The sequence below is a fragment of the Dendropsophus ebraccatus genome, chromosome 8, assembly GCF_027789765.1.
Source record: "Dendropsophus ebraccatus isolate aDenEbr1 chromosome 8, aDenEbr1.pat, whole genome shotgun sequence".
In the NCBI taxonomy this organism is placed as follows: Eukaryota; Metazoa; Chordata; class Amphibia; order Anura; family Hylidae; genus Dendropsophus; species Dendropsophus ebraccatus.
The window spans coordinates 16129919-16145952 of NC_091461.1; the positions used below are offsets into that span (position 1 = coordinate 16129919).

Genomic DNA, 16034 nt, shown 5'->3' on the forward strand with positions numbered 1-16034 from the left:
TACGCCTGTCCGGAGTGTCCAGCAATGGCTGGAGCTGCTCGGCTGTCCTGTGCTCAGGGCCCAGTGCTGTATGTACATCAGGAGTCATAGAGAAGGGGGGCTGCATTAACCCCTTATTACCCATTAAGTAATGTTACATAGTGGGGTCACTGAGTGCTGAGGAGTATGGTGCTTGAAAGTCACCAACACTACTGATACCAAACCTCACCCGGTATCAGCACAACGCAAGGGGCTTTTATATCATGGGCTTCTATGGCTGAGCAGCTGCATGCAAGCCTTACATCACCAAGCGTCAGATGAAGCTGTGTATAGACATCACCACTGGACTCTGGAGCAGAGGAGACGTGTTGTGTGTACCGTCAGATCACACGTCTCTATCCGGTGTCTGATGGATGCCAGGAGAATATGACCGGCCTGACTGTATTCTATGATTTAAGTTAGTTAGTTAAAGGGGACATTGAAAATATTACCAACTGGTGTCAGAAAATTGTAGATTCAACAATTACTTTAAAATTTAAAAATATCTAGTCTTCCAGTACTTATCAGCTGCTGTATGTCCTGCAGGAAGTGGTCTATTCTTTCCAGTCTGACACAGTGCTCTTTGCTGCCATCTCTGTCCATGTCAGGATCTGTCCAGAGCAGGAGATGTTTCCTATGGGGATTTGTTACTGCTCTGGACAGTTCCTGACATGGACAGAGGTGGCAGCAGAGAGCACTGTGTCAGACTGGAAAGAAATCACCACTTCCTGCAAGACATACAGCAGCTGATAAGTACTGGAAGGCTGGAGATTTTAAATAGAAGTAAATTACAAATCTGTATAACTCTGCTACCAGTTGATTTGAACCTCTATAAAGGGGTTATCCAGCACTACAAAAACACGACCCCCTACTGTTGTCTTCAGTTCAGGTGCGGTTTGCAATTAAAGGGGTTGTCCGGCGCTAAAAAAATTATTCACAGAATAACACACATTACAAAGTTATACAACTTTGTAATGTATGTTATGTCTGTGAATGGCCCCCTTCCCTGTGTCCCACCACCCCCACCCGTGTACCCGGAAGTCTGGTGCGCTATACATTACCTGTCACGTGCCGACCACGGTCTCCGATCCTTAGCAGTGACGTCTTCTTCAGTAGGCCGGCGGATCTTCCCGAGTGCCGGCCGCCCTCTGCAGCGTCATCCGAAGCTCAGCCGCGATTGGCTGAGCACAGTTATACTGACGCTGCAGAGGGAGGCCGACACTCGGGAAGATCCGCCGGTTTCCCGAAGAAGACGTCACTGCTGAGGATCGGAGACCGTGGACGACACGAGATGCGGTGAGTATAATGCACCACACTTCCGGGTCTAGCGTGGGTGGGGGGAAACACGGGGAAGGGGGCCATTCACAGACATAACATACATTACAAAGTTGTATAACTTTGTAATGTGTGTTATTCTGTGAATAATTTTTTATCGCCGGACAACCCCTTTAAGCTCCATTTACTTCAATGGAACCGAGTTTCAAAACCCCACCCAATCTGGAGACAACAGTAGGGGGAAAGTGGCCATGTTTTTGTAGCACTGGATAACTCAGTATATTAAGGCATTGTGCCCAATCTCCTCTTCCTTTGTAAGAACAGGTTTGGGTTCAGCAAACAGCAAGGTCCAACAATGAATGGAGGGGGATTCTGGTGGGGGGGGGGGAACGTGACGGATCTCTGACCTCAATCTCATCCAACACCTTTGGGAAGAACAGAACAGATAGTGATCCCGGCTTCTCCCCAGAATATCAGTGTCCGACCTCACAAATGCTTTTCTGGATGACTATGAGAAAACTCCCACAAACTCCTTCAAAATCTTATAGAAAGTGGAACTTCTAATACCGGCAAACCGGGGACCGACTCCATATTTATTCCTGTGGAGGATGGGATGTGCTCAGCGACTCGGGAGGTGTGATGTGTAGAGATATGTCCCTTAAAGGGGTTGTCCGGTGTTACATAGCTTCTAACATCTTGCTGCTGTTATATAGAAATAAGCGCTCCCCCGGTGTCCCGTGGTGGTCCTTGTCTCAGGAGTGTTAGCCAGCTCAGCCAGTCACTGGCTCAGATTGAATAGTGCTGCGGCCAGTGATTTGTTGTGTAATGGCGGACAACCCCTTTAATAACGTAGGCACATAGGTCTGCATAGCAGCCGTATACATAGAGATTTTTTATCGTTCTCTTAGTAGTTGTTTTGCCTAGAGACAATCTCATGGTGGCAAGTACTGGAAGCTTGTCCATCAGATACTGCATGTACCTGACCGCCACCTTAGAGCTTAATTCACACTTATTTATGGTTTGCTTATCTAATCAACAGAAGTCTCGACAGAAGGGACAAGTATGAAAGCCTAGTTTTTTTTTAATATTGAACTAAGAGCCTCACTACTGTCTATCTATTATATGCCTGTATTACACTCTGAGGGAAGCCATAGTGGGGTCAGCTCTGAGGGAAGCCATCGTGGGGTCGGCTCTGAGGGAAGCCATCGTGGGGTCGGCTCTGAGGGAAGCCATCGTGGGGTCGGCTCTGAGGGAAGCCATCGTGGGGTCGGCTCTGAGGGAAGCCATCGTGGGGTCAGCTCTGAGGGAAGCCATCGTGGGGTCGGCTCTGAGGGAAGCCATCGTGGGGTCGGCTCTGAGGGAAGCCATCGTGGGGTCGGCTCTGAGGGAAGCCATCGTGGGGTCGGCTCTGAGGGAAGCCATCGTGGGGTCGGCTCTGAGGGAAGCCATCGTGGGGTCGGCTCTGAGGGAAGCCATCGTGGGGTCGGCTCTGAGGGAAGCCATTGTGGGGTCGGCTCTGAGGGAAGCCATCGTGGGGTCGGCTCTGAGGGAAGCCATCGTGGGGTCGGCTCTGAGGGAAGCCATCGTGGGGTCGGCTCTGAGGGAAGCCATCGTGGGGTCAGTGTGGACTGTGTAAGGAGGTCAGCTCTGAAGGAAGCCATAGTGTAGTCAGTGTGGACTTAGTGGGGTCAGTGTGGACTGTGTAAGGATGTCAGCCTACAGGGAAGCCAAAGTGGAGTCAATGTGCACTACATGAGGAGGTCTGCTCTGAAGGAAGCCATAGTGTAGTCAGTGTGGACTGTGTGAGGATGTCAGCTCTGACGGAAGCCATCGTGGAGTCAGCATCCGGAACCCGAACTCTTGGCGTTGTAATCCCCTGCAGCTGCAGAGCTTGGATACCTCCCTTGGGCGGCCTCCAACTTCCCCAGCCAACAGGAGTCAAATGTTGAGAGTTCAGATGAATGTTGGTGAGCTTGAGCTTTCAGCACTTTTTAAGTTCATAATAATACATGTAGGTCTTGTCACGTTACAGGGTATTCTGGGCAAAGATAAAAATACAGGGCAGGTAGTGGGAACATAATATAGAATGTATACTTACCCGTCCGTGTTCCCCTGCAGTACAGCGTCACCGCTCACTGCCACCCACCAGGCTCCTGAAGCTCCTGGTCCTGTGATGTCACCGCCCCACTCAGCCAATCAGTGACTGAGGCGGGACATCTCTGCAGTTATTGATTGGCTGAGCTGTAGTTCCTGGATGATACACGAACTTGGGAGACTCAGGAGCAGTGATGCTGTGGAGGGATGGGTAAGTATAGCTTCTTTATTATGTTCCCACCACCCCCTCTCTGCCCTGAATATTTGTAGCCTTCATCCGGAGTGTTTCTTTAAGCATTTTTGCAAATATATTAATATAGCTAACTCTTTCACCTGATATGCTGCTCTTTCCCTCCCATCGATAGCTTGTTGTTTAGGTTACCGACCAACACTCTGCTCTAAAAGCAATGGTCTGTGTGGTGCATATATGGCTCTAGTATAGATATCTATATATAATAAACATTACATCATTCTACACTATCTATATGCTTTTAGAGCAGAGTGGTGGTCTGTAACCTAGACAACAAGCGCTCAACAATGTAAGGGAATGAGCAGCATATTAGGAGGAGACAATTTTACACAATTAGTGCAATCAAGTGTGAGGTGGAAAAGTTTTCTGCCTATCTATATAGATAGATGTATACACACACATTATATATACATCCATGTGGGTATCTCAGGAGGTGCATACAGGTGAGGACCCTCCCTGCGGTTTTGCAGCGTTAGTCACATCTCTGATTTGCAGGGGACCAATAGGATGAGAGCTCTGCGGGCGGTAAGCACTTTTTATGCCCCGACAGTCTGCAGCACTGTAAAATAAACAACTTGTCAATAAAGATAATTTGCTGCAAAAAAAAAAAAATGGCGGATAAAAGAAAAAAAGCCGCCCAGGTCCAGCAGGCAGGAGGCGGGGCTTACACTCGCGGAATTCTCAGACTGCAGACGTCGCGTACATGACGTCACCGTCTGGCTCAAGCGGCAGCCATCTTGGATACGGGCCGAATTACTTTACACGCAGGCGATTTTACCCTTTACGCTATCAAAACCGATCACAGGACCGCAGCTTGCGCTTTCTTAAGCAGTTCCTCTGAGTCCCTGTGGAGTTATCCTATGGCTTAGACGCTTGCGGGATAAGAGTATTGCCCTTAGACAAGATGGCCGTGGCAGAAGTCTGAGCGCCAGGAAACGTCGGGAACGCGCAGTTTGTGGACGCGCCTCCCCCTCCCCTGAGGGGACCGGAAGCGGAAGCGGCGCCAGGAGCTGGGGGACCCGAAGGCTGAGAGGGAGCGAGGTGATAACGTGTGAGGTAATTGTGGGTAATTATGGCGATGTGACGTCATGTTTGGGACTGTGTTCCCCTCAGTCGGGGTTTGGAAGGGGCCTCAGCCATGCTACCCCCCTGTGTGGCCCCTCTGTGCCTGGGGGGATTATGCTGCCTGTGTTGGGGGTCTCTCTGGCCCCCTTAGTTGCTTCCCTACCTCCTCACCCCTATCTCATAGCCATAGGCTTCTCCTAGCGCCCCCACATGGCTGTGTGAGGGGTTACAGATGCTATTGTCTACCTGTAGGTGAACTACTACCCCCAGCCTCCCATCACTGTGTGTACATTGTATATAGTGAGTCCTCATGTCTATGTAGTCGTGGCTACTCATTATAACAGGGTCTTCCTAACCGCCGCCTTTAAGGGATTGTCCACTTTCATATTATCACGTTCAACTACTGTGCCTACCCGTCACCGACCTCCAGTGGGTGTATAACTACAACTCCCAGTATGCCCTGACAGCTGAATGCTGGGACTTGTAGTTTGCTGACATAATGGACAGCTATGCAGCTCTCTGACATGCTGTAGTGCAGGGATGGGGAACCTTGGCCCTCCAGTTGTTGCAAAACTACAACTCCCATCATGCCTGGACAGCCAGAGCTAAAGCGTTGTAGTTTTCCAACAGCTGGAGGGCCGAAGAAGCAATTGGTGTTTGTCCTGCCTTACTAGTATATGCATTTGGAATGCTGGGCCAAAGGGTCCCCTTCCCTGCTTTTTATGTTTTCCTTCGCCATTTTAACATTGCTACACTGTACTTATTTACTTCAGTGGGTTAAAGGGTATTTCCCACCTTGGCATGTTATCCTATATCCCAGGGGTTGGGAACCTTGGCTCTTCAGCTGGTGCAAAACTACATCTCCAATCATGCCTGGACAGGCTGTCCAGGCATGATAGGAGTTGTAGTTTTACAACAGCTGGGGGTGCCAAGGTTCCCCGCCCCTGCTTTATCCAGTCCCAGGAATAAGGGATTGCGGCACACGTGGGTGGACATCGCTCTGTTCGCTCTCAGTGGGGGCTCTTGTTAATGTTAGAAACCCCCATAGACCATGAATGAAGTGCTGGCTGCTCTGTACATTCCAGCAGTCAGACCCCCCACCAGTCAGCTTAGAGGATGGGAATACCACTTAATAACCTATCCTCTCGTCACAAGTATATGATCAGTAGGGATTTGACCACCGGGATCCCCAATGATCACAAGAGTTTAGACACTTTGGTGGAGGTTTATCAAAATGGTGGAAAGTAGAATTGTCCTAATTGCCCCTAGCAACCAGTCAGATTCCACTTTTCATTCCTCCCAGTTTTTTTGGGAAAATGAAAGGTGGAATCTGATTGGTTGCTAGGGGCAACTGAGCCAATTCTACTTTACACCAGTTTGATAAATCTCCCCCTTTGTTCCCCAGAACTATCCAGCACTACAAAAACATGGCCACTTTTGCCCCACTCTTGTCTCTAGAATGGGTGGGGTTTGAAACTCAGTTTCATTAAAGTAAATTAAGCTTAAAGGGGTTATCCAGAGCTACAAAAACATGGCCACTTTCCCCCTACTCTAGTCTCCAGTTTGGGTGGGGTTTTAAAACTCGGTTCCATTGAAGTAAATGGAGCTTAATTGCAAACCGCACCTGAACTGGAGACAACAGTAGGGGGAAAAGTGGCCATATTTTTGTAACACTGGATAACCCCTTTTAAAGGGGTTATCCAGCGCCACAAAAACATGGCCACTTTCCCCCTCTCTTTTCTCCAGTTCAGGTGTGGTTTGCTAATAAGCTCCATTTACCCCACCCAATCTGGAGACAAGAGAGGGAGGAAAGTGGCCATGTTTTTGTAGCACTGGATAACCCCTTTAAGCAACAATATAACTTTGAGACAGCTGCTTCATTAACCTGAGAGGTAAATTGACCCTCTGTGATCGGTTGGACCCCCACATTTCATCCACTTATTGCGTCCGTAGAGGAGTTGGAGTAAACAAAGTTACAGTAAGTTCAGATTTGGTCATCTTTAATAATAAGTTATCATAGAACCTCTTACATAATCTAGGCCCATTGATGTCAAACTCAGCCCCCAGCCATTATAAAGCTACAATTCCCATCATGCTGAAAGCTTTGGCTGTCCGGGCATGATAGGAGTTGTAGTTTTGCAACAGCCGGAGGGCAATGAGTTTGACGCCCCTGGTCTAAGCTGTTGCTCACAATACAAAGCATGAGAAGTATGGTATGAGGCTGGGTCTGCTGACCTGACAGCTGTCATCAGACCTAGAGTAATAAGGACAGAGAAGTGTTTCCATATTACACTAGTGTTACCCTGCCTCAGGCTGTGTTCACACAGGTCGGATTTGACTGAAAACCTGCATCAAGTCTGATGATTCTGCAACCTTGTTTGCACACACTGGATGTTTTCCATGTGGATTGAACGCACTGAGGACTCGGGCCTTGTCCCATTGCAAGAAAACTGCAGATTACAGAGGTTATCCTGCGTTTTTTTAACCTAGTTACATTGAAATGAATGGAGCTTAAAGGGGTTATCCAGTGCTACAGTAACACGGCCACTTTCTTCCTCAGACAGCACCGCTCTTGTCTCCAGTTCAGGTGCGGTTTGCAGTTAAGCTCCATTCACTTCAATGGAACTGACTTTCAAAACCTGCACCCAAACTGGAGACGAGCGGTGCTGTCTCTGGAAGAAAGTGGCCATGTTTTTGTAGCGCTGGATAACCACTTTAACCTCAGATTTCTACCAAGGAAATGATAAGTTGGATTATGAATGTATCCATACTTCCCACAGCTGAGGGTTCAGTACAGTTGTAACCAATGAGGGGAATAGTCTGGACTCCAGGGTGATAGGTTTTAGCTTTGATACCTGGTAGCAGCGGAGAGGTTTGTGCTGCCGGTTTATTTACACCAGGGACGGGGAACCTTCGGCCCTCAAGTTGTTACAAAACTAATTTAATCCCTCAGGTTCTGTGTGATCCCAGTATGACCTCAGTGATGGGAGTTTATTAATGCACATTCTCACTGCAGTTTTAAAATCCACCTCAGTTGTCAGGTCAGTTCCTGATGCAGAGGCTGCATGGAAGAACCGCAGCAAACCCAAGGCAGAAAGGGGCGCGTTTTCATGTAAACTGCATGCACCGATTTCCGGTGAAATTCCACTCTGGAAAATCTTATGCCCTTAGTGCAGGGGTAGGGAACCCTGGCTGTAGCTTTGGCTGTCCTGGCATGATGGGAGTTGTAGTTTTGCAACAGCTGGAAAGCCAAGGTTCCCTACCCCTGCCTCAGTGTTTGCACAGGTGTAAGCCTTCTCATTCACTGACAGCAAGTGGAGGTCTTTATATTGGTGGGGAATTGAAACTCCAAGTATATTGGAAACTTTTCATCATTCAGGTAGGACACACATACACACACACACACACTAATTATATATATATATATATATATATATATATATATATATATATATATATATATTGTGTGTGATATATATTATGTAGGATTAGAAATACATGGCCGCTTTCTTCCAGAGACAGCCCCACTCTTGTCTCCAGTTTAGGCATTTGTTTTGCAACTTTGTTCCATTGAAGTAAATGGAGCTTAAAGGGGTAGGTGACAAAACGTCCAGCAAGTGGCAGAGATTTGTAGTTTACTTATTAAAAAAAAAACAAAAAAAACACAAGTCTTCCAGTACTTATCAGCTGCTGTATGTTCTGCAGGAAGTGGTGTATTGCTTACAGTCTAGAGTCTAGGAGAGGCTTTCTATGGGGATTTGCTACTGCTCTGGACAGTTCCTGGCATGGACAGAGGTGGCAGCAGAGAGCACCGTGTCAGACTCTATGTAGTCTCATGGGTTTACATGGGTTCTCATAGTGCTTGTTTACTTTGTGGTAGCCATGTCCTGTACAGTCAGCCCCCATGTATCTAACATTCATGGCCTACACTGAGGATGGATCTGTGACTGTGTACACCCTCATACCACGTGAGTACACATCCAGTCTTTGTATCACTGTGCATTCACTGCTAATCCCACAGACACCATGTCACCCTAGTACGGTCTTATGGTGATGCGGGTGTGACTTTAGGATACTGGGTGGGGTCTAGATGTTTCAGCCGCAACAAGGATGTATAATGTGGCCGTATAATGCTGCGTTTACACGAAACGATAATTGGCCCGATCGTATGATTAACGATGTCGGAGTAATGATTTTTTTTTTTTTTATAACGATCAGCGATCAGACGGTACGATATATCGTATGGAAAATTCGTTTTGCGATTGCTTAAGCCTGTCTCACACATTGGTTAAATCGGCAAACGACTGTTTACACAGAACGATCTGCGAATTTTTTGCGAACGACAATTTGAGAACATGTTGTAAGATCAAAATGAACGATTTCTCGTTCGTCGTTTGATCGTTCGCTGCGTTTACACGTACGATTATCGTTCGAATTCGATCGTTATCGTGCAAAATCGCACGATAATCGTTACGTGTAAACGCAGCATAACAGTGTCTCGGGCAGGGCTGTGGAGTTGGAGTCGGAGCTAGTTTTGCCTGGAGTCGGAGTTGGAGTCGGAAAAATCTGTACAGACTCCGACTCCAGCTTTTAAAAAATCTTAAAAAAATATAGAATTGAATTTTGATATGAATTTTAAAAGTTTTGCTCATGAATATATATTATGAGCAACATTCTAATAGGACACTGGCCCTATCACATAAGGGTGGTCGGGGAATATATCAGTAATAGGACACTGGCCCAATCACATAAGGGTGGTCGGGGAATATATCAGTAATAGGACACTGGCCCTATTACATAAGGGTGGTCGGGGAATATATCAGTAATAGGACACTGGCCCTATGACATAAGGGTGGTCGGGGAATATATCAGTAATAGGACACTGGCCCTATTACATAAGGGGGGTCGGGGAATATATCAGTAATAGGACACTGGCCCTATCACATAAGGGTGGTCGGGGAATATATCAGTAATAGGACACTGGCCCTAACACATAAGGGTGGTCGGGGAATATATCAGTAATAGGACACTGGCCCTATCACATAAGGGTGGTCGGGGAATATATCAGTAATAGGACACTGGCCCTATCACATAAGGGTGGTCGGGGAATATATCAGTAATAGGACACTGGCCCTATCACATAAGGGTGGTCGGGGAATATATCAGTAATAGGACACTGGCCCTATTACTAGGGGGGTCATGGAAAAGTTGTCGGTCACTATTTGGCAGTTTGTTTCTGAGCTGGAAGAGTCCATTGTGTGGGGTGAGATCTGTGCTGGTCTCTTGCTGGATGACTGTATATGAGCAGCAGTGTAATATGAAGATATCCTGTGTTATATAGAGGAGGAGGAGAAGACATAAGTAGTGTAGCAGTAACCTCTATCCTCAGTGCGGGGTTTTCTCTCTGTGAGATTGTGTTTCTCTTCAGTGTTCTATGGCTGCAGCTGTGTGTGTGTGTGTGTGTGTGCGTGCAATTGCGTGCCCCCACAGTGACCTCTCTCTATATCACTATGTGTGACCCCTCTCTCTATCACTGTGTGGGACCCCTCTCTTATCACTGTGTGGGACCCCTCTCTTATCACTGTGTGGGACCCCTCTCTTATCACTGTGTGGGACCCCTCTCTTATCACTGTGTGGGACCCCTCTCTCTATCACTATGGATGACCTCTATATTACAGGGATCTGGCATTAGCAGTGTTTCTGTGTGTATGGTGAATATTTAGTTAGAAACATAGAAGACTGTCAGCAGGAAAAGATCACCTGCTCCATCTAGTCTAGTTGTGAGTAGTTCAGGACATGGAGGCTGGAGACTGGCTGCATCCACTGCACACACAGGAGAAGCTGCTTTATATACAGTATTCCTTTATTCCCTCAGAAGTCGCCCCAGGATCATGTAGGACATTAGGGAGAAGCTGCTGAGCCAGTGTGATAAATAACTTCCCTGGTATATGACCGGCCATTTATGAAGGAGTCGGGAGTCGAAGTTGGTCCTGATAAAATTCAGGAGTCAGAGCTGATAAAATTCAGGAGTCTGAATCGGAGTTGGAGCCGGAGCTGATAAAAATCAGAAGTCGGAGTCGGAACTGCGGCTTACTGACTCCACAGCCCTGGTCTTGGGGTTATGTGTAACTTCCTTAGCATCATCCTGTGCTCTGACTAGGTGCTGGTGTATAGTCTGCTGTACTCTGACCAGGTGCCGGTGTATAGTCTGCTGACCCTTATCCTGTACTCTGACCAGGTGCCAGTGTATAGTCTGCTGACCCTTATCCTGTACTCTGACCAGGTGCCGGTGTATAGTCTGCTGACCATCCTCCTGTACTCTGACCAGGTGCCGGTGTATAGTCTCCTGTACTCTGACCAGGTGCCGGTGTATAGTCTCCTGTACTCTGACCAGGTGCCGGTGTATAGTCTCCTGTACTCTGACCAGGTGCCGGTGTATAGTCTCCTGTACTCTGACCAGGTGCCGGTGTATAGTCTGCTGCACAGGAAGAATCTGAGAAAGCTTTATACCTATATATACCCGTAAACTCTTACAGACTTCCTCTGAATATCCGGACACTGTGTGCGAATGCTGCATAGAAACTAATGGGCAGAAGAGCACTGTTTAGGGTCTCTGCACTAGGACCACTGCTGATCAAATATTCTGACATCAGGGCTTATTAAAGAGACAAATATTCTTTAAAGTGTCCCTGTCATTTAATAGACCTATGGAGCCCATCTCCTGCAAGAGAAAAGAGATTACAACAAGCCTGAGAGTGAAGGGCACAGCCACGCACTTCTTCTGGCATGGATAGTATCTATGGATAGTGTCAAAAGTTTTTTTTAATATAATGATAGACTCACTTAAAAGGATCTGTGGCTGATGTTTTGGTGGTAAATGGGCAGCAGAACAGCATTAGGCCGGTGAAGTCACTGCTATGAGAGGTTGACGTGTTCATTGGCTTAGATTTACTCCGTGTCACATTCCCTGGACAGTGTAACCCCAGACTAGACAGCCTAATAATTCACAGGGACTCGGCCATCATTCTTACACTTGTCCTAGACCACATAGTAGTCAGGCTTATCTGTGTCCAACCTCATGAATAGTGAGGCCAGGCTTGTGGGGCAGGTTACGCCGTTTGTAATAGTAAATAATTTCTTAGAGGGATTTCCGTAGCTGCGTCCTGGGTCTTCTAAGGTTCGTTTCACGCTGTGTTTTTTCCATCCGTCACAGACATCCAGTTTTCAGGATGATAAACAGCAGATGCTCCATTCACTTAGTGTTTGGGCTGTATACACTCATTGAGCAAGATTGGTAGCATGGTCTGCTGCATATAGAGTCACTAGGTGTTTCAGTCTGGGCTATTGAAATCAATTGGGCCACTTCCACCCGCCACAGTACATGTTGGCATCAAATTGGAGAAAACGCAGTGTGAACCCACCCTAAAAAGATACCATCGGCAGAAACTTTAGATGTTTGTTGTATGTCTATGGGTCCTATTCCACGGGCCGAGGAGGGCCCGATCAACGATGTAAATGAGCTGCCATCTGCTAGATCGCCGCTAGTTTACTAGGCTTATTCCACGGCCCGATGATCGTTGAGCGAGGGCTGCAAGGACATTACCGATGTCCTTGCAGCATCATACATTACCTGTCCAGGCTTCTTCTCCGCGCTGTCCTCGTCTCCGGGTCCCGCGTGCTCTATCTTCAGAATGGCCGGTCAGCTGACAGGCCACACTCAGCCAATCTCAGGCCACACTCAGCCAATCTCAGGCCGCAGCGGTCCCGGCCTGTGATTGGCTGAGCACTCAGTCAGCTGACCGGCCATTCTGAAGATAGAGCTCGCGGGACCCGGGGACAAAGACAGCGCGGAGAAGAAGCCTGGACAGGTAATTTATGATGATGCTGCTGCTTGTGAAATCGTCGGTCGCCCGCCGCGCACCGCTATTCAACCGAAGCGATGTGTGGTGGGGGAACGATGATTTTAGGTCTGGCCCTAAATGAACGATCAGCCGATGACACGATCATCGGCTGATCGTTCTCTCTATTTCGCCGAACGATAATCAGCCGAATCGGGCCAATCCCCCTCCAGCTGTTTTCAAGACTACAAAACCCATTCTGGAATAACCACACAGCCTCTAGTTGGGGGGAACCGCTTTAAAGGGCCTTTCCAGTGTTACAAAAACATGGCCACTTTCTTCCAGAGACAGCACCGCTCTTGTCTCCAGTTTGGGCGCAGGTTTTGCAGCTCCGTTCCATTGCAGTGAATGGAGTCTAATTGCAAACCACACCCAACCTGGACGCTAGAGTTGTGCTGTCCCTGGGAGAAAGTGGCCATGTTTTTGTGGATAACCCCTTTACAGTGATTGTGGCACCTAGATTGTACTTTACTGAAACAGTCCACTCACTAATCTGTTTCTTTTTTTCGGATTTGTAACTTTTTAAATTTCAATTTTTTTTGATAATATAGGGGAAACCATATTGCCTGAGCTTTCTGCACAGCACTTAGAGATATGCTTTACAGCAGCCTCATTGACATAAAAGATGATAGACAGGATTTGATCCTATAAACTTAAAGTGTTACTGTCGTTTTTTTTGTTTTTTTTTTTGCAGAAATCAATAGTCCAGACGATTTTAAGAAACTTTGTAATTGGGTTTATCTCCCTCCACCCCTCCCCTCTCCATAGAGAACCATGAAGACAGGGGGGAGAGCTTCAAACTGCTTTTTCATTATAAAAATAAAATTTTTGGCTAATAAACCCAGTTACAAAGTTTCTTAAAAATGCCTGGACTATTAATTTCTGCAAAAAAAAATTAACGACAGTGACACTATAAAACGACTCTGTACCCACAATCTGACCCCCCTCCCAAAACCACTTGTACCTTGTAGCTGCTTTTAATCCAAGATCTGTCCTGGGGTCGTTTGGCAGGTGATGCAGTTATTGTCATAAAAAAAAATACTTTTAAACTTGAAGCCCTGTGCAAAACGGGAGTATCTGTGCCCTAACTTTGCACCACCCCTCTGTCCCTCCTCCTTATTAGGAATGCTCCGGGCAGCTTGCCTCCTATTCCCCACCTATGGCAGCACGGCACATGGGCTGGATCGTTAAGGACCTGTGCAGTGTTCAGCATGGAGAAAATGTTTCAGTGGCATTCCTAATTATGAAGAGGGTGGGGCAAAGTTAGAGCACAGATACTCCCGTTTGGCACGGGCTTCAAGTTTAAAAATTATATAATTTTTTAGGACAATAACTGCATCACCTGCCGAACAGAGCGCAGGACAAATCTTGGATTAAATGCAGCTATCCGAAGGTACAAGTGGTTTGGGGGGGGGGGGGCAGATTGTGGGTACAGAGTCACTTTAAGTATGAGGCTTCAATCACATGTCCAGTAGATTTTCAGGGCCATGTTTTATGTCTGCAATCGTCATCCATATTTCATCTGTAATTTGTATTTATTTTTTATTTATTTTTTTGCTGATCAGCATAAAAACAAAATGGGAAGGTGATTAAATTAAGGTGATCCTTTTTTATTTTTGTTTTTTGCAGAGGTTTCTTCAATAAAAATTACAAATCTGCGAAAATTAGACAATCCTATAGACTTCTGTGGTTGAATCTGTGCTGCACTTGGGTCCGTATTAGGACGGGTCTTAGTTTTAGGCTTAATAGGCAGAATGGAAACTGCAAGATATCAGAATTATTTTATAATACAGATAGAAAGATGTACATTTTTTTTTTTTAAAGCTTATACTTTTGGCCGTATCCATGTTTTCCAGGATTCCCTAGGGCGGCATCCTACTTCTTCAACCACAGTATTCAAATGTCAAATGATCAGGCTCCAGCATACTAATCGCTCCTGATCACCTGTCCTGTGAATAGCTCGCCACTCTATTTTGGCTGGAAAACCCCTTTAAAGAGGTTGTCCAGAGCTAAAAAAAAACATGGCCACTTTTTCCCCCTCTCTTGTCTCCAGTTTGGGGACTCAGTTCCATTGAAGTAAATGGAGCTTACTTGCAAACTACACCTGAACTGGAGACAAGAGAGGGGGAAATTGGCCATGTTTTTGTAGCGCTGGATAATCCCTTTAAGGGTGCGTTCACACCTACAGGATCCGCAGCAGATTTGATGCTGTGTTCAGTTATCTAAATGAAATCTGCTGCGGATCCGGTAAGTGTGAACGTACCCTAAAGGGGTTTGACGGGACTGGTGATCAATATTAGTGGGGTCTGCTGATCAGCTGATTGTAGGTGTTTCAGAGCTTGCGGAAGGGGCGCCCATGAAATTAGCTGATCGATGAGACTCCCACCCCCATTAGATATGGACAGCCTGTCCTAAGAGATGACTAGCATATTTTTTCATTGATAAATCTCTAGTAGTCTCATCTGAGCTAATATAGTTATATTTGTAGGATTCATCAAGTAAAATATTTTTTCATAAACACATTCATTCAGCAAACTTCTCATTCTCCTGATACTCTCCTGCTGCTGACAGCTTGTTGTCTAGAAGCAGTGGCCTGTGTGTGTGTATATATAGATCAGGGGTGGGGAACCTTTTCCATGTCGAGGGCCAGTTGGGCATTAATAAAATCATTCGAGGGCCGCATACCGTGCGCGGCAGTTAGTAGCGTGGGTTTGCAGCACCCAGGGCAAGGCAAAGTATTGTTCCCCTAGTTCCCCTGCTATTGTAGTTAACCCCCAGTGATGCCCTGCTATTGTAGTTAACCCCCCCAGTGATGCCCCTTGTAGTCTAGTTAACCCCCAAGTAGGGCTGGGCGATATGGGCAAAAAATAAAATCTCGATTTTTTTTTTTAAATTTTTTGACGATTCTCGATTTAAATCTCGATTTTTTTTCCTTTTTTGCTAAATAAACAGAACATTTTCTCCCTGCAGCATCAGATACTATTTTAATATTTTAGACAACAACTGTATTGATTTCCAGTGTAACAGAGGCCCCATATAGTATAGGAAATCATGTTTGTGCCTCCATCTACGTAGGGTGTAGTAGTGGAGGTATAGTGGATAGGGGGTGTAGTAGTGGAGGTATAGTGGATAGGGGGTGTAGTAGTGGAGGTATAGTGGATAGGGGGTGTAGGAGTGGAGGTATAGTGGATAAGGGGTGTAGTAGTACAGGTATAGATGAGGGGTGACTGGGGTAAAACTGAAGGGGACTGGGGTGACACTAAAGGGGACTGGGGTGACACTGGGGGACACTAAAGGGGACTGGGGGACACTAAAGGGGACTGGGGTGACCCTGGGGGACTGGAGGGACAATGGGGGACACTAAAGGGGACTGGGGTGACACTGGGGGACACTAAAGGGGACTGGGGTGACCCTGGGGGACTGGAGGGACAATG

At 46.8% G+C, this 16034-nt stretch overlaps 1 protein-coding gene across 5 annotated transcripts in view; it reads left to right on the forward strand.

The window, feature by feature from the left end:
• Positions 1–4398: 4398 nt before the first annotated feature.
• Positions 4399–16034, forward strand: part of ZNF384 (zinc finger protein 384) — a 38608-nt gene continuing 26972 nt past the window's right edge. The window contains exon 1 of one of the 5 annotated variants that reach the window (XM_069979914.1): positions 4399–4693. The gene's annotated coding sequence lies outside the window, so the exon portion shown is untranslated. The remainder of the gene's footprint in view (positions 4694–16034) is intronic. The other 4 variants (XM_069979913.1, XM_069979917.1, XM_069979916.1 and 1 more) reach the window with 4 other exon arrangements.